This window comes from Hyla sarda, chromosome 1, assembly GCF_029499605.1.
Source record: "Hyla sarda isolate aHylSar1 chromosome 1, aHylSar1.hap1, whole genome shotgun sequence".
Lineage (NCBI taxonomy): Eukaryota > Metazoa > Chordata > Amphibia > Anura > Hylidae > Hyla > Hyla sarda.
In genome coordinates, this window is record NC_079189.1 from 518,700,306 (window position 1) to 518,723,812 (window position 23,507).

The 23,507-nt window shown below is 37.6% G+C and overlaps 1 protein-coding gene across 12 annotated transcripts in view; it reads left to right on the forward strand.

Moving 5' to 3' along the window:
• The window catches only part of MEF2C (myocyte enhancer factor 2C), a 231,646-nt gene that overhangs the window by 13,771 nt on the left and 194,368 nt on the right, over positions 1–23,507 (forward strand). For 10 of the 12 annotated variants that reach the window (XM_056538421.1, XM_056538504.1, XM_056538468.1 and 7 more), the window contains exon 1: positions 11,392–11,743. The exons of 1 other annotated variant lie outside the window; for it this stretch is intronic. The gene's annotated coding sequence lies outside the window, so the exon portion shown is untranslated. One more of the 12 variants, XM_056538454.1, reaches the window with a different exon arrangement.

The window sequence follows — 23,507 nt, forward strand, 5'->3', positions numbered from 1 at the left end:
CCCTTGCGATCAGACATCTTATCCCCTATCCTTTGTATAGGGGATAAGATGTCTAGGGACGGAGTATCCCTTTAAAGTGGTGACATAGATCAGTGAGGGGAATTTATTAAAGATCTGGCATGAAAAAAAAGTTATTTTTAGTTCTTTCTACCCTTTCTAAAAGTGGGTGGGGTTTAGAATAAAGGCCCACACCTGCCAAATTTGCTACAGATTACCCCAGAAAAATGGTGTAAGTCATAGCTGAAATATATAGATTTCATGCCCCTGTTCATGATATTTAGAGATTCTCTGGTGTCTGGTATTGTGCCAAGGGACTGGCGCAAGGCGAATGTGGTGCCAATCTTCAAAAAGGGCTCTAGGTCTTCCCCAGGAAACTATAGACCGGTAAGTTTAACGTGCATTGTGGGTAAATTGTTTGAAGGACTTATAAGGGATTACATACAGGAATACATAGGGGATAATTGTATTATAAGTGATAGCCAGCATGGGTTTACTAAGGATAGAAGTTGTCAAACCAATCTAATTTGCTTTTATGAAGAGGTGAGTAGAAGCCTTGACAGAGGAATGGCTGTGGATATAGTGTTTCTGGATTTTGCTAAAGCATTTGATACTGTCCCTCATAGACGTCTGACAGGTAAGTTAAGGTCTTTGGGTTTGGAAATTTTAGTTTGTAACTGGATTGAACACTGGCTCATGGATCGTACCCAGAGAGTGGTGGTCAATGATTCGTACTCTGATTGGTCCCCGGTTATTAGTGGTGTACCCCAAGGTTCAGTACTGGGACCGCTGTTGTTTAATTTATTTATCAATGATATAGAGGATGGTATTAACAGCTCTGTTTCTATCTTTGCAGATGACACCAAGCTTTGTAGCACGGTACAGTCTATAGAGGATGTGCATAAGTTACAAGATGACTTGGATAGACTAAGTGTCTGGGCATCCACTTGGCAAATGAGGTTCAATGTGGATAAATGTAAAGTTATGCATCTGGGTACAAATAACCTGCATGCATCGTATGTCTTAGGGGGGATTAAACTGGCAGAGTCACTGGTAGAGAAGGATCTGGGTGTACTTGTAGATCAAAGACTACAGAATAGCATGCAATGTCAGGCTGCTGCTTCCAAAGCCGGCAGGATATTGTCATGTATCAAAAGAGGCATGGACTCAAGGGACAGGGACATAATACTCCCCCTTTATAAAGCATTGGTACGGCCTCACCTGGAATATGCTGTTCAGTTTTGGTCACCTGTCCATAAAAGGGACACTGCGGAGTTGGAAAGGGTGCAGAGACGCGCGACTAAACTAATATGGGGCTTGGAACATCTTAGCTATGAGGAGCGATTAAAGGAGTTACAATTGTTTAGTCTTGAGAAGAGACGTTTAAGGGGGGATATGATAAACGTATATAAGTATATTAATGGCCCATACAAAAAAATATGGAGAAAAACTGTTCCAGGTTAAACCCCCCCAAAGGACGAGGGGGCACTCCCTCCGTCTGGAGAAAAAAAAGTTTAGTCTCAAGGGGCGACACGCCTTCTTTACCGTGAGGACTGTGAATTTATGGAACGGTCTACCTCAGGAACTGGTCACAGCAGGAACAATTAACAGCTTTAAAAGAGGATTAGATACATTCCTGGAACAAAATAAGATTAATGCTTATGAAGAAATATAAAATCTCATCCCTTCCCCAATATCGCGCCACACCCCTACCCCTTAATTCCCTGGTTGAACTTGATGGACATATGTCTTTTTTCGACCGTACTAACTATGTAACTATGTAACTATGTAACTATGCCGAGGTGCACAGATGAAAAACTGCACCTCAAAATAGATAAAGATCGGCTTGTAAAAAAAACAGCTGATCTTTAGGAAACTGATCTTCCCCAGTGTTTAAGTATCTTCTATCTACAACCAGTTAAGTCTCAGATTGAGAAAGAAATGAAGATTTAAGTTGTTGGCAATTCTGTTGTTTGCTATTTGGCTTCCACAATAGATCACAAATATATTATATTTTATCATACCGTATAACTAATATTATACTATGGTGCAAAGATGCCAGATGTAAGGATAAGTGATAAATATATTAAGGGGATTTTCTCAGCTAGTCTAGGGGAAAGCAATGGCAATTAACCCATTAACGACAATGGACATAAATGTACGTCATGGTGACGTGGTACTTAACGCACCGTGACGTACATTTACACGCCGACATGATCGCGAGCACCGGCGCGGTGTTCGCGTCATGCCGCGGGGATCCGATCATCCAGCATGGCGGCCGGAGGTCCCCTCACCTTGCTCCGGCCGTCTCCTGGTGTCTTCTGCTCTGGTCTGAGATCGAGCAGACCAGAGCAGAAGATCACCGATAATACTGAGCAGTGCTGTGTCCTATGCATAGCACTGCACAGTATTAGCAATCAACTGATTGCAATGAATAGTCCCCTATGGGGACATAAAAAGTGTAAAAAAAAAAAAAAAGTAAAAAAATGTAAAATAAAAAAGTTAAAACAATTTGAAAAATCCCCTCCCCCAATAAAAAGTAAAACGTCCGTTTTTCCCATTTTACCCCCAAAAAAGTGTAAAAAAAAAATTTATACACATATTTGGTATTGCCGCATCGTAAAAGTCTGAAATATTTAAATATATTGTTCATCATCCAGTACGGTGAACGGTGTAAACGTAAAAAACAAAAAAAAAAAGTCCAAAATTGCTGCTTTTTTGTCACTTTTTATTCCCAAAAAATTAATAAAAAATTAATATAAAAAGTAAAACCTAAGCAAAAGTGATACTGATTAAAACTACAGATCATGGTGCAAAAAATGAGCCCTCATATCGCCCCATATACGGAAAAATGAGAAACTTATTGGTAGTCAAAATAGGGCAATTTCAAACATACTAATTTTGTTAAAATGGTTTGAGATTTTTTTTTTAAGCGGTATAATTATAGAAAAGAATATAATCATGGGTATCATTTTAATCGTATTAACCCACAAAAAAAAGAAAACATGTCATTTTTACCGGAAAGTTTACAGCGTGAAAACAAAACCTTCCAAAATTTGCTAAATTGCGGTTTTCTTCTCAATTTTCCCACATAAATAATATTTGTTTGGTTGTGCCATACATTTTATGGTAAAATAAATGATGTAATTACTAAGTACAATTAGTGATGCAAAAACAAGCCCTCATATGGGTCTGTGGATGGAAATATAAGAGAGTTATGATTTTTAGAAGGCGAGGAGAAAAAAATGAAAATGCAAAAATAAAATTGGTCTGGTCCTTAAGGCCAAAATGGGCCTGGCCTTTAAGGAGTAAAAAAAAAAAAAAACCACGCTGCTCACTCTGGTCTGGCTCTCCTATTGCTCCAATCAGAAATGCACCCATGACATCCCCATACACTCAGCATGAGACACTTACAGACCTTGGCAGCCATGTGCAAGGGCAAGTGCATGTAACCACTGAGGTCATGTATTGGCTGCAGTATAGTTTGTTGAGTGTGTATGGGGATGTTTTGGGTATACCTCCACCAGGCACTCCACAGCACAGTGGAGCTGGAGCTGAGGATGAGTGGTATGTGTTTTGGTTATTATTTTTTGCTGCAATTGCCTGTCCTTGGGCTAATTTGTCACTGGGGCTCTTTACATTTTTGTTTCACTTTTTGTTATAACTATTTTTATAGAATTTTTTGGATACACTTCCATTTCCAGTATCTCTTTCTTCCTTGCAGAATTCATGTCACAGATGTTTTCCACACCTTTACACATTAACATCCTCCAGTAATGGAAAATATTTTTTTATTGTAGACGAGATAAACGGATGAGAAAAGTTAAGAGAAAAGACAAAAAGATGGGTCGTCATTAGAAGTAATAAAAAGGAGCATTACGGAGGGAATCAACAGATGTAGAGGGGGCAGAAAGTAGTGAGCCTGGCCATACATGTCAAATAAATGCTGGTCAAATTGACTAATTTCCACAGGATTGGCTGATCATCTAATGGTAGATGTCGAGGGAGGTAAGGATTTCTACTGCTTGAACCTTTGTTATTGAGTAGATAAGTTAATTGGCAGATGAGCCTGACAGTTGACCCCTCCCATCCTTTGAAAACACATGCAGGCTGACCTAGCATGTAGGTGTATGGGAAGGTCGGGAGAGAGCTGTCAGGCAGCTGCCAACTAACTTTGGCCAGATTTATAGCAGGTGGCAAATCAGATAGTAAAGAGGCAACAGCTCATGGACAAATATTTTAGGCATAGCAGGGAAACAGGTAGGAGACAAGAGTTGAAAAAATATATAGGTTGTAAAAAACTTATGTCATCAAGTGAGTAAGATTTACCTTTAGCTACTTACTCTTATTCAACAGTCTTTTGTTTGCTATCTGGAAGAAAGTTGTTATTAAAGGGGTACTCTCCCCCTAGACATCTTATCCCCTATCCTTTGGATAGGGGAAAAAATGTCTGATCGTGGGGTCCTGCCACTGCGGTACCCCAGACATCCGATACATGGAACAAACTTGGCTCTGTGCCAGATGACTGGCAATGCCAGGAGGAGGCTCGTGACATCACGGTCATGCCCCGCCTGTTACATTATGGCCACGCCCCATCCAATGCAAGTCTATGGGAGGGGGTGTGATGTCCTCCACGCCCCCTCCCATAGACTTGCATTGAGGGGGCATGGCCATGGCGGCACGAGCGGGGCGTGGCAGTGACGTCATGAGCCTCTGGTGCGGCACCTGATGATATAAACGAATGCCGGGTGCAGCAGGGAGAATGCCGAGGTCCCCAGCGGCAGGATCCCCGTAATCAGACATCTAATCCCCTATCCTTTGGATAGGGGATAAGATGTCTAGGGACGGAGTCCCCCTTTAAGGTCCATCACCACTGTGGACCACTCTTAGTATTACATTGTCTCCCATGGCCACCATTGAATTGCAGGAGGTATTTGCACTCTCATCATCCATGTCGCAATCCAGTAGGTCAGGAATTGACCATTTGCAGTGACACCTTTTGTACCACTATGACCTAGTCCTGTGATTTGACTGTGTGTCCATTCACAACAGGACACAGATGAGGCAGAAGCGAATTCACCTATGTTTATATAAATTTAGCCATATGGTATGCTCCCAAGTCATTTTGATAGCATTGTTGTTATGCCAACATATAAATGCATTTGTGGGAGTTATTTGATATTGCTGCATATTCCCTGCGAGGGCTTGATAAAACAGTGTGACTCAGATGAGACACGATAAAGAGGTGGAAGATGTTCTGTACGTATCTTCTTATTGATGTCGTGTTGATGTCGAAGAGTTTAGATAAACACTAGGTGGGCTTTAATAGATACCTTACTGTTAATAAACAACATTAAGCTGTTGTCAGATCTGTATACTTCTAATTAATCTATATCTAAAGTTATAAAAAAAATTGCAAGCACTAAATGTAATGCAATAACAGGTGTATTTCTAAAATACAGTTTACACTCTTCACAATAAATTACATTATTTGTTATTGCTACAAATGCTATAATATATATATATATATATATATATATATATATACAATATTATAATATATATTTTAGATAATTATTTTGTATTATGTTTTAAGGGATTTTATAATAATCTTATGTATGTGCCCTTCCTTACTTTTCTTCAGGGTCTACCATGTACTTAAATGTGTGACAAGTATTTTTTATATGTTTATGCCATATGTTTATGCCATACGTGTCTATGTGTGGTCACTTAGTGGTTGTGATGGGAATTGCAGCCTGTTAAGGGTTTTAATAGCATGTCACAATATTGTATTGAAATTGTAACATGAGAAATTTGAAGCCCTCAGCTAAATTCAAGGAAAGGTTAAAGGGGTACTCCGCTGCTCAGCGTTTGGAACAAACTGTTCCGAACGCTGGAGCCAGTGTCGGGAGTTTGTTATGTCATAGCCCCGCCCCCTCATGACATCACACTCTGCCCCCTCAATGCAAGTCTATGGGAGGGGTTTGACAGCAGTCACGCCCCCTCACATAGACTTGCATTGAGGGGCAGGGTGTGATGTCATGAGGGGGTGGGGCTATGACATCACAAGCTCCCAGCATCGGCTCCAGCATTTGGAACAGTTTGTTCCAAACGCTGAGCAGTCGATTACCCCTTTAAGATGGACATATGTCAATTTATCTACTATATTTCTCTTGTGAAAACAAACCGATGACAGCTTTGATACTAACTTTGAACCAACTTTGCTTCAAATGGTTTGAAGGTGGCACCATAGTTGCCTAAAGCCATTAAAGTAATTAAAGGGGAATTTATCATTCCCTGCACCAATTGTTTCTGCGCAAGCAGATAGGCGATAGGAAAGTATGGAAATTGGCGATCCCAACAGATGTCTATGCATTATATGCAGTATTCCACCAAAAGAATGAACAAGTTCATTCTTTTGGTAGACAAATTTCAGAAGCAAGATGAATTTCAGAGGTAGGTGCACACAACGCAATTTGATGACATTGCATTGTGTGCACTGTGCTGCAAAATCCCATTGATAGCAAAGAGAGAATTTCCAAGCTGAATTTCAAAGCAGAATTTTGTATAAAATAATTGCATGTAGAATCTTCTTTTTCATTGAGAAAGTCAGATGATGACAAGAGAGTATGCACCATAAAGCCATATAATGCACACTCCAGGGGACATTAGGCGAAAGGGGGTCAGAACCTATTGTACCAATTTGTATGCATTGTGGTGAGAATTCAAATAATTGAGGGTCATAGAAGGTGTAAAGGAGTATTGAAGGGAGAACAAATGCCAGGGCCTTTAGTCCTAGATAATGGAGAAAAAGAATAAATGTAAATTCACAAACAAAACAGGTCTAAAAAGTATATGAAATATATATTAACTCAAGTTATTAGTATATGGCAAATATCACTGCCTGATAAAAATGTTAGGTTGGGATTGAAATATACTACAGATTCCAATGCTTGTCATCGATCTGTTATATTGCTCCTTTATGTACACGTCCGATTTCTGCAGCACCTATTAGCCATCTAAACATTTTTTTGTGTGTCTTCAGGGCACCAATGCAATAACACTACATGAGATTATCCCTGCTATTTACATCAAGCCAGCTAAATAACTAAAAAAAGGAATGTCATTTCCTATGATAGATAAATATCGCATAGTCTGATATCACCAATTTCATGACGTTGGTACAGATTATTACCTCTAAGTAAAATGCAAAGTAATCCACTTCTCCTCCTACTCAGTGTATGGGCTGGTCTCAGTCTGTATCTGGCATGGACGCTGGGGAATACTCTACAGTAGTTATCACTTGGAAATAATGACACTCTTTAAACAAAGTTGGTGGTGGAAATGATGCTTTGGAAAAGTGGAACAAACAAATGCTTTGTAATCAGATCTAGTTACAATAATGATACGGTAGGGTCACCGCAGTCACATTAGTCTAGGCTCTCTTTATCTAAGCACCAGAACTGCTTTTCTAAGGAAGTTGTTTATTTGCATAGAGCAAAACTGCTGCTGCAGCCCTGACTTATCTTCCCCAATTTCTGCTTCCTGTCTTCAAACAGCTCACCAGCTGGGAAGACACCACTTACTACGGGATGGGCCCCGACAATGTCCAGCCCAGTTATCAACAATTTTCCACACATCCCATTAAACAGCATGTCATTGCGATGAAGGACACATGCCTGACAATTTAGTATTCACTATAGAATCCCTTAGCATAGGCTTGTAGACTTTACAGAACAGTATATGCATTACCCATTGGGAGCACGCACTTGTGACATTGTGAAACCATTTGTAATAAAAGTACATAAAACTAAAAGGGGTAATTCACTGCTCGGCATTTGAAACAAACTGTTCTAAATGCTGGAGCTTGTGACGGGAGCTCGGACGTCATAGCCCTGCCCCCTCATGATGTCACACCCTGCCCCCTCAATGCAAGTATATGGGAGGGGGCGTGACAGCTGTCATGCCCCCACCCATAGACTTGAATTGAGGGGGCGGGGTGTGACATCATGAGGGGGCAGGGCTATGACATTGCAAGCTCCCGACACCGGCCCCAGCGTTTAGAACAGTTTGTTCCAAACATTGAGAAGCGGATTAACCCTTTAAGTATATGACATGACCTTTATTTAAGAGGTCTTACCCAGACTGAGCCTCATTTTAAGAGAATTCAGCTTTGCTTTGATAATTGGCAGCTAAAATGAGTTATGGTCAAATTGTGTTTTCCTTGCCAGTGCCCTTTAGGGCTCCTCCATATATTCTGAGCCTTTAAACACTAGTAATACATTATATTTGATTTGTTGTGTCCAGAAAAATTAACACCCCTTCAAATAAAACTTTACATACCAGGAAGAAGTATTTTTTTTAATAGTATTTGTCCTAATTAAAAATTCTAGCTTACCCATGACCGTATACAGGCTTTAGAACCATAGATTATATGCAAAGGATATGATGTGATCCAGTAAACATCATAGAAATAATTTCAATTACTGTAGGAAATCTACCTTTGCAAACAAATATATTGGAAATGTCATTTTAACATTTTAGTATATTGGATGGGATAAATAGGCTAACCTGAGTACACAAGGACCCACCAATGAGCCAAGATTCAATGACGGTCTCCTAAAACACCAGCTATACAACAAATCTTATTTGGGACTAACCTTGGAGCCATTCACTTGTTATCATACCATAGGTCCGTGATTTATACATAATTCTATTCTAAGTCTAATAACTAGAGATAAGTGAACCTCCCAAAATTTTCTTGGGGCACATTTGCTGGAAATTGACCATCAATTTCTATGTGACAGCTGATTAAGATTAGGCCATACACTCACATAAAGCTTCTTCATTTACCTCTGAGTCTGTTCTGAATTTTCCAAGGGAAATCAGATTTGTCTGAATTCAAAATTTTGGGGCAAACCTTGCACATGAACAGGTAAACCTATCAAAGACAGGAGTCCCTGCTCATGTATGTTCTGAGAGTTAAGGAATATATTGTATGTCCTGCTGCTAAGTAAAAAATTGCCAGGTAAGGGAATCTGGTCCAGTGAATGTACCTCATGTAAGCATACAGCACCTAAACTTTTCTGGCCAGCCATAGGCATTCAAAGCAAATGTTAACTGTACAGTGAGGCATACAATATATGACTGACATATAGTACGTCAGCAAACACTACACATTTGCAAAATGTAAAAAAATAGGAGTCCTCTAAAGAAATATTGGGTTAATACACTAACAATATTGTTACTTATATTAATGTATATACACATAAATGAGCAAAATTATAATTTTGTATCTTGGATTGACGTTAGGATGAGGCCACGTGTGGTCGGCCACATAAGGCCAAAATCCAGCAACCAATGACCACACAATTTTGGCAATATTGTGCATTTTTTAGTTACCACATGTGGCCTTATCCTCAAAAGTAAACTCATAAATGTAATAATTCAGAGGATCTGATAATTCTAAAACTATTAGGTTCATTTAAAGTGTTAAATTAAATGCATTCAACCCAAAAGATGGAAACATGACTTTATGTCATACAGTGTATAGTAAAGCCATCAAATCTTGTGTGTGATTTATTATGCTGCTATATTAGATATACAGTTTTTTTTTTTTTTACTACTGGACCTGGTCAATAACTGTATTTACTGTTCCTATCGGTGACCTTATTCTTCCATAAACTTGTATAGCTGTCGGTTTATATTCTTCCTTATTAGAAATAAGATGTTCTATTATTATTTTCTTCATTGATTCTTGAGAAGATTCAGCTGGACCCTTGAGTATGGTGGATTGATTTTACCATATCTGCTCACCACTCATAAATGACCCTTCTCTAAATAGTATAAGTGGCTCTGTAGGTTGAAGTAAATAAATCACAGTGCCTGTATGGCTCAGTCTATGGGTATATGGTCAGTATTTTTAGCCAAAACCAATATTGGACTCAAAACACAGGGTTTAAAACATTTGCGCTTATCCAGAAAGGTTTGGGCCAAAATGTAGAGAGGACAAGTAAGTAGCTGTGGCACCATACAGGAGATCACAGGGATCCCAGAAGTTGGACCCCCTGAGGATAGGGGATACATGGGTTCAATTCCCCAAAGTACCCCTTTAACTAAACAACAATACAAATAGTACAGAGAATGTATGAAATTATAGAAAAGTATCAGAACACTCATCATCACAGATTGCTGTGTATTGGAATATGTAGCAGCATTGTGGCTATGCTATCCCTTGTCCACTGCCAAAAGAGCCTACATTGGGCTTGTGAGTATTAAAAAAGAAGATTACCTGGTCTAATAAAGACCATTTACATTCTAAGAAGAGCACCAATATGTACTTTGGATTGGGTAATGGTGGAGGAGGAGTGTTGCAGACCCAAGAAAAAAAATAACATGTCCCAACATGCTAGAATAATTGTTCAAGATTGGTTTTAAGACCATGACCAAGATGTTGACTTGACCTTCAAATTCCCCAGAATTCCCCAGGTCTAATCCATGGAGGCCTCACCTGACAACGTGAAGAACTTGCAAGACTCTGAAGCAAATGTCTTGGTACCAAATACAACTTGACACCTTCAGAGGTCTTGTGGAGTCCCTGTCTGTTTTAATGTGGGACCGACATGATATGGTTTTAATGTTATAGCTGATTGGTGTATATTTAGCTAAAAACATGAGTAGTGATCAGCACATAACGTAGTACATGTCTGTACGCTGTGGAGGGAGGGGGGGGGTGATAGGGATTCCAGGTAGAGCTATGGAGCGCCTGAGCCCTTGGAGTAATTGTGTGAGAAGCAGAATTGTCATTAGGACTCCGCCGCAAAACTAAAATTAGCAAAATGTCAGAAATGAAAAGATTGATTCACCCAGACGCAATTATCATTTAAAAGTGCTTGATTGAGGTGCAGCAGTCGGGTGATTTATTTTGCATCCCATATACATAATTAAAGTAGTGGAGCGGAGTAATTTATCAATCTAGTTGAGGCTGGAGGTGAGGAGCTGTATATGTTTGTTTTAATAAAAATACTCAGGCTGCTGCCGCTGCTGCACTTCCAGGGGCCTCCCCATACTACTTCTCTATTTCCAGGAGTGAAAGTGATTATTGCACTGGCAATGCTTTGTGACTGTGGGACAGGCAGAGAGAGGGGGGAAAGGGAGAGGGAAGAGAAATTAGCAGACAGACTGATTAAAAACATATAATAAAGCAGACAGGGCTGAGGAAAATAAAGGGAAGGTAAAGTGGAGATAAAAATAGGAAGCTATCTATTCAGTGGAGGATAGAGGAGAAAAAGAGGGGAGTGCAGCAGCAGCAGCAGCAGAAGAGGGGGAGTGATTAGGGCTGGAAAGAAGACAGAGGGAGGGAGAGGAAGAAAGAAGACAGAGGAGGAGGTAAGAAAACGACACCTCGCCAGGCACTCAGTTTTAAATCCACTGCCTTTTTCCTCCTCTCCATGTTACAAAGGCTTAGAGCTCCTTTTTTCCTATTCGTCTCCTGTCACTTCCTTCCTGGACGCTTACAGGACGACTCGGTTTACTTTCTCCTACCGGCTGCACAGAGCCACTTTCCTGCCTGTACACAGACACCCTCTGCCCACTATATTGGATGGAGTTGAGAGCTCCTGCTCAGTGGAGACATACAGTACTCAAGCTTCAGAAGTAAGAAGAAGACAGTTTTCCCTTCTTCTTTATCATTATTCCAATGAGAGCAGAACATTTAAAGGGCTACTAAGAGCAGCAGATGCCTCATGTAAGTACAGCCATGGGATGGAGATGTCATTCTCAGTTTTCTCTCTTGCTACGTTTCCTAGGGCTTTTACTCTTACTTTCACATGAAAAAGTGCAGGCCAGCCTTTTGCCTAAAAGTTTAAAGTAGGGGGCACTTTGAATGCTCATGGAGGTTCCTCCACTCTTTATAGTGCCAAAGCTTACTGATGTAGTGGGGCTGAGTTTGTTATTTGGGATGCAACACCATGTTATATGTGCTTTTACATAGGATTGCAGGTAAACCAACTGTCTTATGCTATCTTGGTTACCTTGTGGCAGCCAAAGAGTTAAGTGACAAATTCAGCTCCACTACATCTGTAACTCTTCTGCCTTGGACTTTTCACAGCAAGCCATGACCTTGTTCTGCTTGTATCCAGTTTATCATTTTCCAAAGCAGATCAGGTTGCATAAGTATATTGTAGCAATAACACTTACTTCCTACAGGATATGAGCTGTGCCTGTCATTGCTGAGGATCCATGCCTGCTTCATTAGGAGCATGCAATAGCAGATACTAGTAGAGTTCTACACAACTTGACATTAGCATTGTGTCAACTCGGATGTCAGGGAAAGGTCACTTATTGCCACTTGAGCTCTTAATAAATACACAGGAACCATCTCTGTGTATTAGAGGGCTTCATCCGAAGTGCATTATACTATTGTAATTAGGCAGTAAAATTGCAATCAGCAGAGCCACAGATTGTTCTCCCAATTCCTGCAAGTATTAACCTCATTCTTAACCTTAAAACACCACAGATGCTAAATAATAAATACTGATGATAGTGAAACCAAAGTTTGAATGATTTATATGCTTGAAGGAGCATGGCATGTGTTATTTCAGCTTTCCAGCCTCAAATTGCTGGATGCGCTTAGTTAAAAGTGACTTTGTTAATTTGTTGGAAGAAAAGAGGGAGCGCACATACAGTACTGTAAAGAACAAACACTCTCGCCCATACACACAACAACCATACATATAGGCACAACATGCACGGCCCTACTGTTCACATGGACATCGATTACTTTTAAAGTTTAATATCAACTCATTTGTCATCTCCGCCATATTAGTAGCATCAACTTGATTCGGAGTGGCAACTTATGTTTCTCACTCTTGCAAAAAAGAAAAAAACTTTTGTCATGGTAGGATGCACCATGTGGTTATTGCTTTGAGATATTTACACAAAACCTTGTAAGAATAATCCTTTAAGTTGTCGCAGCCCACGACACTACACGCACCTATTATCAACCACAACATTCACATTTAGCAATATAGAGTTTTGTATTTTACCTATGTTAGATTGTACTGTTATGTAGGTTATTTACTATAAAAAATCCATTAGATCCTCGGCCTCTTCCATTTTTTTCTCTATGCGTGTTGTGCATTTGTGCTTTTATCTGTATACAATAATAAGCGGGAAATAAAAAGTAATTGAAAAAAAAATTACGACAGGCCATAAGTGGAAAATGCATATGTTAGATAGGTAGATCAAGAGATCATACCAATAAGTCAACTATTTAATTACAAGTTTGATTAAATCATATTATGTACATTGTTAGTTTTATATTAAAATAGTTTCATAGATAGATGATAGAGAGATAACCATGTGATTGTTATAATAGAATGCTTATATTAGAGCAACAAAGTTTCTTAACAACAGTAATAAGGTACAGGGCCCTGTCCACATAAGCTTACAATCTAAACTTGGAGCATTCCTATACACACATATAGGAGAGTTCCCATCTCATGGAACTTTTCAGAAAGCCCCTTCATGTTTCCGCAGCATACACTGAAAGCACATAGAACATCTGCTTGTAACCATGTCACTGCTGATCCAGTATCATGCTCAGGCATCATTTCACTATAAAGAATACAGTTATTTGTAAATAATAGATAAAAGGTAAATATTTATTTGCGTTACTTATCAGTCTCAGAGTATATCATGAAAGTAAGACATGAAGTTATTGTTATTAGACAACATCAGATAGCTTTCAAAAAGTTGCATGTGATGACAGGAGATGGCACGACTAGCTATATGGCAGGACAGTCCTGATTTTTATATGAAATATTGTTTCTCATTAGACAAGTTATTCAGATAAAAACCATGATCAATACAGATGCAGCGGTATTAAAATTGTTATTTAACTGCATCTTTTGCCCAACTAAGAATATTATGAAGATTATCCGCAGCTCCACTAATAATACACAGTCATATGACAAAAATCTGTCAACTGACAAACTTAGCTCCGCTACATCTGTATATATTAATAAATGGAAAAGTTTATCTCCAGGCGGTTTCTTGCTTTAGGTCAGGGGATAAATATTTAATGCCTCTTCTATGGCATGTTCATCTCTGTGCTGTGTTGGCTGGAGTGCCATAGAGTTGGGTTGGAATCTGTCATTTCTATGAAATCTAATCAGCTTTGTGTATCCTCAAGTAGAGGGAGCAGGGGTAACAGTGTAGTGTTCCGGATAACAGAAGGATTAAGCAGTTCACTTGTCACTCTGATCGACCACAGATAACATCTGAGACTTGTTCCACATGCTATGCACACTCCTTGGTTATTTGATTATAGCCTAAGGAAGATTTATCCATGTTTAGTCATGGTTTAATATATCTCCTGCCAACATGAAAGATAAAAAAGAACAGTTATGAATCCAAATATTGAACAATTTCCAGCTTCTCTGCTACGTTTCATACATCTACTGTATGTATGCCATTAATTAACCTACATATGTTACTGTCTTCTCACACTATCATTTCTCTGGTCTCCTCATCCAGAACTGTTGAAGCGTTTAATCTACTGTCGCCATTCTAAATATTCATGAAATCTAACCTAAAATTTCCAAATGTAAAAAGTTTTACAGTACTGACCTGTCCACTACTTTATATATGACGCTGAGATGAAGTTGAGGATTCTGACTCCTTGGCTTTATTGTCAGTCCAGTTTATCATAGAAGAGATAATAGCCATCTAAACACAACTTAGCCTATCTTATATAAATAAGAATAAGATCACATGAGCTGTAATAAAATACAAAAATTAAAGCATAACTTGCTGTAAAATAAAAGCTTGTAATTTATTTGCTAAAATGTAATTTAAGATTCGATCGCCAAAGTAGAAAAGCCAATGAACTTATATGTTGAAATATCACATTTATTAGAAGTTTATGATACAGTTTATGATTCGGTTTTAACGTCGGCTAAAACTAATGAAGCGATAGACAAGGCAGTTTTTTTTTTATTTACATTGACTCACGAGGATGATATTAGGCCAAAGAAATTTTTACAATTAATATTTTAGAAGTCTTTTCTTTATTGTTTTCTATACGTTATGACATTTAGATTTATATTTTATTGCCCATTCTATAAATTTTATGGCATTTGAACAGTATTCTGCCTAACTTGTATAGGCATTATACAAAGCTTCAATATTTTGTTCTTCTTTTCTTCATACATTGTTCTGAAAAAGTTATCTTCCCCTAGAATATTTGACAGAAATCCATATGGTAGCTATAGTCCTCCTTTGTTCAACATGTTTTAGAATTACATAGAATGTTCATAATTTAGCTGAGACAATGACAATGGGGCAGTTAGGAGTTTGTTTGAGTTCTTTATATTTACGTTTGTAGGTATTTCCTACTCTACAGAAAGTTTTCTTATTGGAGGTCATCCTTTCCAAACAATTGAAAAAAATGTATTAAAATAGTATTATCGTGATGATAGTAGGTAACAACTTTGACAAGCATCATTTGTGAGTCACTGCATGGATCAGCAGTCACGTCTTTAGTCCTTTGGATGCACATGTTTAGATATTACAGTGAAAACTCTTTGATGTCGATGTGAGTTGGAATTTTTGATAAAACTACAGTTAGAAGTTGACGTTTCCTACATCTTACGTATCATAGGCTACATAAGGCTATTATTATAAGGCACATTGAGATACAGATGTAGCAGAGCTGATTTAATTCCTTGGCTGTTATTTTTTGCATCACTAGGTATAGTAAATGTATCATCGGGCTTAACGATATTCTTAAATATTCTTAAGTTGCAAGCAACATCTATAATATATGTGGGAGCTCAAACAATTTTAGTACATAATACGTGTTGAGATGTGCACTTTTGCATTTTAGCATTTTTACTCAGCACCCACTGGACACACTAGGGTGTAGTAGTAGTCGTGTACTGCATGGCCACATTCACTGCACAGAAATATCCCTAAGCTTTGCTAGCGATGATAAAATAAAAGCATATTACAATAATTTTGAGACACACCACCACCTCCCCCACCCCCCTGCATCGTCATAAGTTTACAACTAAGCACATCTTCGGCATGAGCAGCCATGTATGCACTGAAAGGCCAGCAACAAAAGACTCACAACAAATGTCAGTATGCAGCCGGTCCTTCATATGGTTTGCATACATGGATGATTTATGGAACTTGTAATGTTTATGATCTCATTGCCTGTACAATAGCCTTCATGTAATATAAACACTTATAATTGTATACAGGTCTGAAGGTAATAAGCAACACAGATTGGATTACATTGCAATAGGCTAACTTTGTAAACAGTCCTGTATCCTGTTTGTATATGTTAGATATATATAAGACAAAACTGGTCGTTATACCATTTTCCATATGAGACATGCTATATACTATTGAAGAATATTTGTGTTTAATTAGGTCTAAGGTCATTGTTTCGGGCTACTAGAAAGGTATTCTACTTTATATTGTTTTATGCCCCCATATTTGTAAATAACCTATATCTATATATTAACATACCAGGTAGAATAACTCAACCCAGCAGCGGCAGTAAAACAATGCTCTTCTTGTTTGAGCTATTAGTGCAAGTAATCATTTTAATTCATTAAATTATTATTATTATTATTGTTATTATTATTATTTGCTCGAGTAGGCCCAATATTCTACTGAATATGAATACAAAGTGCACGTGTTTGTTGGACGGGCATGCCTGTGATACAAACAAAACATATACCATGGCAGAATTTGCCATAAACTGCTGGGCTTATTGGCTATGGACTAACATAGCTATATAGCTGCTATATATTTCCGGACACAGCTTCTATAGATTGTTGAACTTAGCTGGTTCAGTCTACTAAAGGCTATATTAACTACTAAGCCCTGCTCTGTAGACTGCTAGACTCTTGCTACAGAATAGAGAGTTGCTGTAGATTAGGGGACTTAGAAGTAGATTCATCAAAACCTGTGGTGAAGAAAAGTTGACCAGTTGCCCATAGCAACCAATCAGATCGCTTCTTTTATTGCCTCTGAAAAATGAAAAAAGCTATCTGATTGGTTGCTATGGGCAACTGGTCAACTTTTTATCAGCACAGGTCTTAATGAATCTCCCCCTTAGTTCCTATTGAGTAATAGAATAGTTGCTATAGGCTGAAAGACTTTATCAGTTTCTATAGACTGATAGTTTCTTTGGGATTAACTTCTAAAATGCTATCGCAAAAAAAAAAAAAAAAAAAAAAATCAGTAGTTATAGGCCAGTGGGCTCAGGTGCTATAGAGCGATGGAAATGTTGTAATAGACTAACAAGCTTAGTTGCTATAGACCCAAAGACTGTGTTGCTATATACTAATGCACTCAGTTGCTATAGACCAGCAGGCCCAGTTGCTCCAAAGTAATGGAATAGTTTTCATCCAATGATAGGCTTAGTTCCCATAGACCAATAGACTTGGTTGCTATAGACCAATAGACTCATGTGTTATAGACCAGTGGACCAGTATAGACTAATGGAATAGTTGCTACAGAAAGATAGACTTGTAAGGATTAAATTCTTGACTTGTGATCTCAGCTCATAATGGCTGCTGGACTCAGCTGCTACGATCTCCTAGACTCAATTGCTGTAGGTGTTTAGGGAAAATAACAAATCCTCCCAACCTTTCAACTTCTTTGCCTTTGAGATTGTACAAAATAACAAGATCTGTTGTCACCTCCAAAGTCCATATGAATTACTGAGTTGTTCACAGTTGGGTCCAGTCTTCTGGGAGACTGAGCTTAAAAAAGTTGTTGAGATATCCCGAGAGATAGACAGTTTGTTTCTACAAGTTTAAGGCTGCTATCAGATAGTCCCCAGAGTAATGGTGCTGTTTGCTATTGTACCAGCCTGTGGTGAACCCTATAAGTACCCGTCCCTTTGTCAGTGATCAGCTAGACCCAGTCAAGTACAGTAGCCTACAGCATCATCCGCTTACACAGTAGTTCCCTTACTCTAAGCTTTGATGGAGAAAAAGGCAAAGTAAGAGATTTACTTATATTTTATGAAGAGGCATAAAAGCTAATGCAACTTTTACATCTGTAAGAATGTATTTTTTTGCTGTGTATAGCATTTCCTATATGCAGTGCTCTCTTAAAGCAGCTGATAGCAACATAAAGAAGTATGGACCCTGGGACGGGGATGCAGACAACCCATTGTAATAATTCCTAATTCTACAGTTACACCTATGTTATCTGGAAGATAATATTTAAAAAAGGGGGCTCAACTCATGTCTGTAAATAGGAGCATACTATTGAACAAAATAGTACAAAAAGCGTTTGTCATTTTAGAACATAAAACGGAGGGAAATCTTCCAACTAGAGTAGGATCGGATTGTACTAACTTGCTTCTCTAGACCAATGTCTATTGTGACATCAGGCTATAAACTTTCTACCTCCTTACCGATGTGTGTGTGTGTTCAAACAGTATTTATAAGACCAGACTAAGATTTGGACACAAAATAGTTTTAGACCTACAACACAAAGTCCAGGTGGATGGGAAAAATAGGTTTCTGAAACTCTGGATTCATCATGATGGAAGTCAATGACATATTAAATTCACACTTCAAAGACCCTAAACACTCCCTCATCTCCCAGCACAAGGTGATCCTCATCCTTCACCTGCAAAAATCACTTCCTTTCATCTTAAGAATGGATAAAAAGTTCAAGCTACATGAAATTCAGACTTTCCTTAGCTTCTGTATGTATGGCTGCCTAGTAAATAAAAGGAATTAGAAAGGTCTGACATGCCATCGGTTGTGTTTTAATGTACAGGTCTGAGTATTTAGGTCACATAATACATATATTAGAATGCATATTTTTAATGGGCTCCCATGCAGATGCTTATTTTGCATATTGTCAGTGCAGGGAATGGCTCATAAATTTAGCGTGGCACTTGCATAATCTACTGTGACTTTCCATGTAGGTAGGTTGCAAGTCTCTGTCAGTCATACTAATACTTTTATAAATACTGCACGAATATAACTTTTTTTTTTGCCTTACAATTTGGAATCTTTTATGTAAAATTATTTTAAAATATATAAGCAACACTCTCACAGATTAGAATAATAACAATAAAAAAAGAATCAGAATAGCAATAAGAATAATATCAATAATATATAAATAAAGTAAAATAGGCTATATGCTTTTTTTAAAAGAATGCAAAAATTCTTAGCTCCAGCTACTGTAAGAACAGCTTCACATTGTCATGTAATATTTTAAATAGAAGTATAGACAATGAGGAACTAACTAGTCATAGAAGAGAAACCGAGAGCCGACTACGTTTTGGCTGAACTTACAAGTTGAGTTTATAAAATAGTTCTTAACAGGTTGCAATAACAATTGTATTCACAATGTCATAAACTCATTTCTGAGATGCTCTTTTGGCATAGGCTGTGGTCCTGGATGATCCAGTACTAAGCGTTAAGTACTAAGCAGTAAGAGAGATAGGCTTTTACCCTTAAACCTTGTGTTTTATTTTATGTAGCTTTTAATGTTTAAATGCTTTATTTTGTGTTTGTTTATTATATGAAACATTTAGTGCAGCCACATTGAATGTAGTTCTTATATAAGTATTGTAATAAGTGAAGTTACCTGTGCAAATATTGGCTCCATTGGACTGGTGTAAACTAAAGAAGGATATGGGAATGTATTCATTTTATGCTATTGTTTTATCATATAATATTTTATTTCTGATAGTTATAGTTTAGTCTTAGCTTGAATTCCCCTTCAGTGTTGAAAAATGGAAAAGAGAAAGGGACACGTCAGGTGTAGTTGCTACTTTAAGGTGTAATATCTTGTCGATTGTAGAAGTGTAGAAGGTTGAGATGGTTCTAAGCAGAATTTTTTTCTGTATTGAGAACATTTAATTGTTATGTACAAAAAGAATTGTGGCAGCTACAACAGCACTGGAGCCTTTCTGTATTTATTTTATTATCCATTCTATATAGCTCTGACCTAATCGGCATAACTGCAAGCAAAATGAAACCAACCATGCTGTTGCCAGTGAGGCTTGCAGTCTAATACCTCTAACTCAGTACCATGCATGCACAGATTCATGTGGTGGGGTCGATACGGACTGATAATCTACCAATAAAGTTTGGGACATGTCTGTAACACTATGGTTAATGTACAGGGAATTTTTTGGTTCTCATTTTTAGATGAAATTGTTATGGTATGATATAAAATGTTGGATGGTTTTGATATATGTTTAAATATCTTTATTATATTACATCCTAGCTGACTTATATGCTTAGAACATAAAATTATATACAAAGCTATTTTAAAAGAAAGAGAACATGAGTATACAAACCAAATCAAGTACCATGTTAATTCAGCCCTAAGCTGTAGCACCAACTAACTGGTACCAATACAACCTTGTAGAACATACTCTAGTCTTCCCCTGTACTATGGTAATCCGATATTGTCCATCAAGGTTGGGGGTGCATGGCAACCCTTGATGCTGCACCATAGTCATTGATGGGCCCTCTCATGGTTTATTTAATATATATATATATATATATATATATATATATATATATATATATATATACAGAGAGAGAGAACAGGGGTGTAAGACAGCACCGGGGGTCGACCTCTGTGCCCGTGAATACCCAGGCAGCCAGCCCAGGATCAATGTAGTCAAAGTCCCAAAATAATGGAAATTATTGAGGCTCAAGGTATGTAGATAAAGTACACACTTGTTAATTGATAAATAATAGAAAATAAACAATAGGATATCAAACTGACACTCTGGGATCACAGGGCCCTTGTGTATCCTCAGGGTCAGAGATAATAAATAGTATAAAATCTTTAAATTAATCAAATTAATAAGACCACTATAAAATGTAATAAATGATATATCCTATTAATTATATAATTTATTACATTTTATAATGGTCTTATTAATTTAATTAATTTAAAGATTTTATACTATTTATTATCTCTGACCCTGAGGATACACAAGGGCCCTGTAATCCCAGAGTGTCAGTTTGATATCCTATTGTTTATTTTCTATTATTTATCAATAAACAAGTGTGTACTTTATCTACAGACCTTTAGCCTCAATCATTTCCATTATTTAGTAGCCTTTTTCAGACACCTTAGGTACAGGTGCCAGTTTGAGCTGCTCAGGTCACTTGGTGAAACTTTCCACAGGAGCCTCTCCATTTTTGACATAAAGTCCCAAAATCACAGCACCAGCCAGGCCACGGATTTTGAAAACTGGATTACTTTATTGTCCCCACAACAAATGCAACGTTTCAGCAGCAGTTGCCTTTATCAAGCATGCTTGATAAAGGCTACTGCTGCCGAAGCATTGCATTTGTTGTGGCGACAATAAAGATATGTATGGAAGAATGTTTGCCCCCTGCTTCTTTCATCAATGTGTGTGATACATGATGCTCCACTCATGGATGAAGCATGTGGTCTTGCATCATATCAATATGGAATAGATTTGGGATGTTTTTGTGAATGAAGGGTCATAGTGAAGAGCAAATATTAGTTCATTTGGATTTTAGATTATCTTGGTATAAGGACTCTTTCAGAATGACTTTGGTGCGTTATTGCTTATCTGCAATCGCTTTGTGGTGTTTGTGAAGAATGTATCACAGTATAGTTGACAACACCTAGATAATTGATATGTCTGCTCATCTATTCCCAGATGGAGCTATAAGAAGCTTAGAGGAGGGGTATTGGACATGAAAGGAGTACAGTTACTGTATAATCTAACTTGTTTACTACATTTACCATGGATTGATATGGTCAAGCATTTTTTGCTATAGACTTTGAAGAACACAATTAGATTGGAACATATAAGTGAGAACTTGTTGACCCTTCTGTCTGGTGTTATTGATACAATTATCTTTATTGTTTGTCATGGGTTAAGGCAAGATCAATTCCAGTGATAAAGTGACAATTCCAGTGGTTGCCATCCTGAAATGTTACTATAAGTCAAAGAAATAAGATTCAACAGCCTTTCCACTTTGATTGCTTAAAGGGGTACTCCACTGGAAAACTGTTTTTAATCAACTGGTGCCAGAAAGATTTGTAAATTACTTCTATTAAAAAATCTTAATGCTTCCAGTATTTATCAGCTGCTGTTATGATCCACAGGAAGTTCTTTTCTTTTTTGAATTTCATCTCTGTCTGACCACAGTGCTCTCTGCTGATACCTCTGTCCATTTTAGGAACTGTCCAGAGCAGGATAGGTTGTCTTTGGAGATTTTCTTCTACTCTGGACAGTTCCTAAAATGGAGGTGTCATCAGAGAGCACTGTGGTCAGGCAGAAAGGAAATTCAAAAAGAAAAGCTATCGAAGTACTGGAAGGATTAAGATTTTTTAATTGAAGTAATTTACAAATCTGTTTAACTTTCTGGCACCAGTTGATTAAAAAAAAGATGTTTTCCAGTGGAGTACCCATTAAATGTATTTGGAAATAAGATTTTTCTTACTTCCAGATAGTTACTGTATTTTCAAAATTAAATCTTGTGGCCCAACTGGTTTCATACTAATGTTATAATAGACTCGCGAGTACTGCCCCATTGTAAGTGGTCTACTGGTTTTCTTTACTGTGAAAACATTCTAGAATAATATTTGGAATGGTCTAAATGGCCAGTACAGAAACTGGTGGTCTTATTGGTGGTATCAATACTGCGGATTGATAATTCAAATGCATTGGAGCCTTTCTGTATTCATTTATTTTTAAAACAAAACTACATTTCTTTGTACCATGTTTATTCAGGTATCAGTAATTGATACCTTTGAAGGCTAGCTAAAAAAGATGATAACTAACTGCAAGCTTTTAGGGCAACCTAGGTCTCTTCATCAGGCATGGTTTGTCACAATATCTGAAGAATCACCTATTTATACTTAAAAGAATGTCTCACCATGTCTTTTTGTGTATAAATAGTTTTTTCCCCCCAGATATTATGGTAAACCATGCCTGATTAAGAGACCTGGGTAGTCCTAAAAGCTTGCAGTTTATCTTTTCTTTTTCTTTTTTTTTTCAGTTATCCATTTAGGTATCAACTGCTAAGAACTCTCAATTTTTATTGTTTATATTTATTTTATCATCTATGCTAATATTCAAAATTGAATTAACCATATCGTTGCCATGACAATTGTAGTCTAATACCCCTATCTTAGATGTGTGTTTTCACACACTTGTGCCGTATGGTCAGTAATATGGTTTGGGGAAAGTCTATACAAATAGACATTAAAATGTCCATGAATCTCTACCATATTCTGTATTTTCTGTGCCTATTGTACAGCAAACTATTTATGGCAAATATCCTTTTATTGGGTTGTAAGATAAAATACCCTAATGCAGTCTGATATGATTCCAGTCTGTATTGTCTAATATTGAGATATTATAGCAGATAGGGCATTTAATTTAGGCAACTTCAATATCACTTTGCCTATTAACATTTTTAAACTTTTATGTTTAAAAAAAAATGTATATATATATA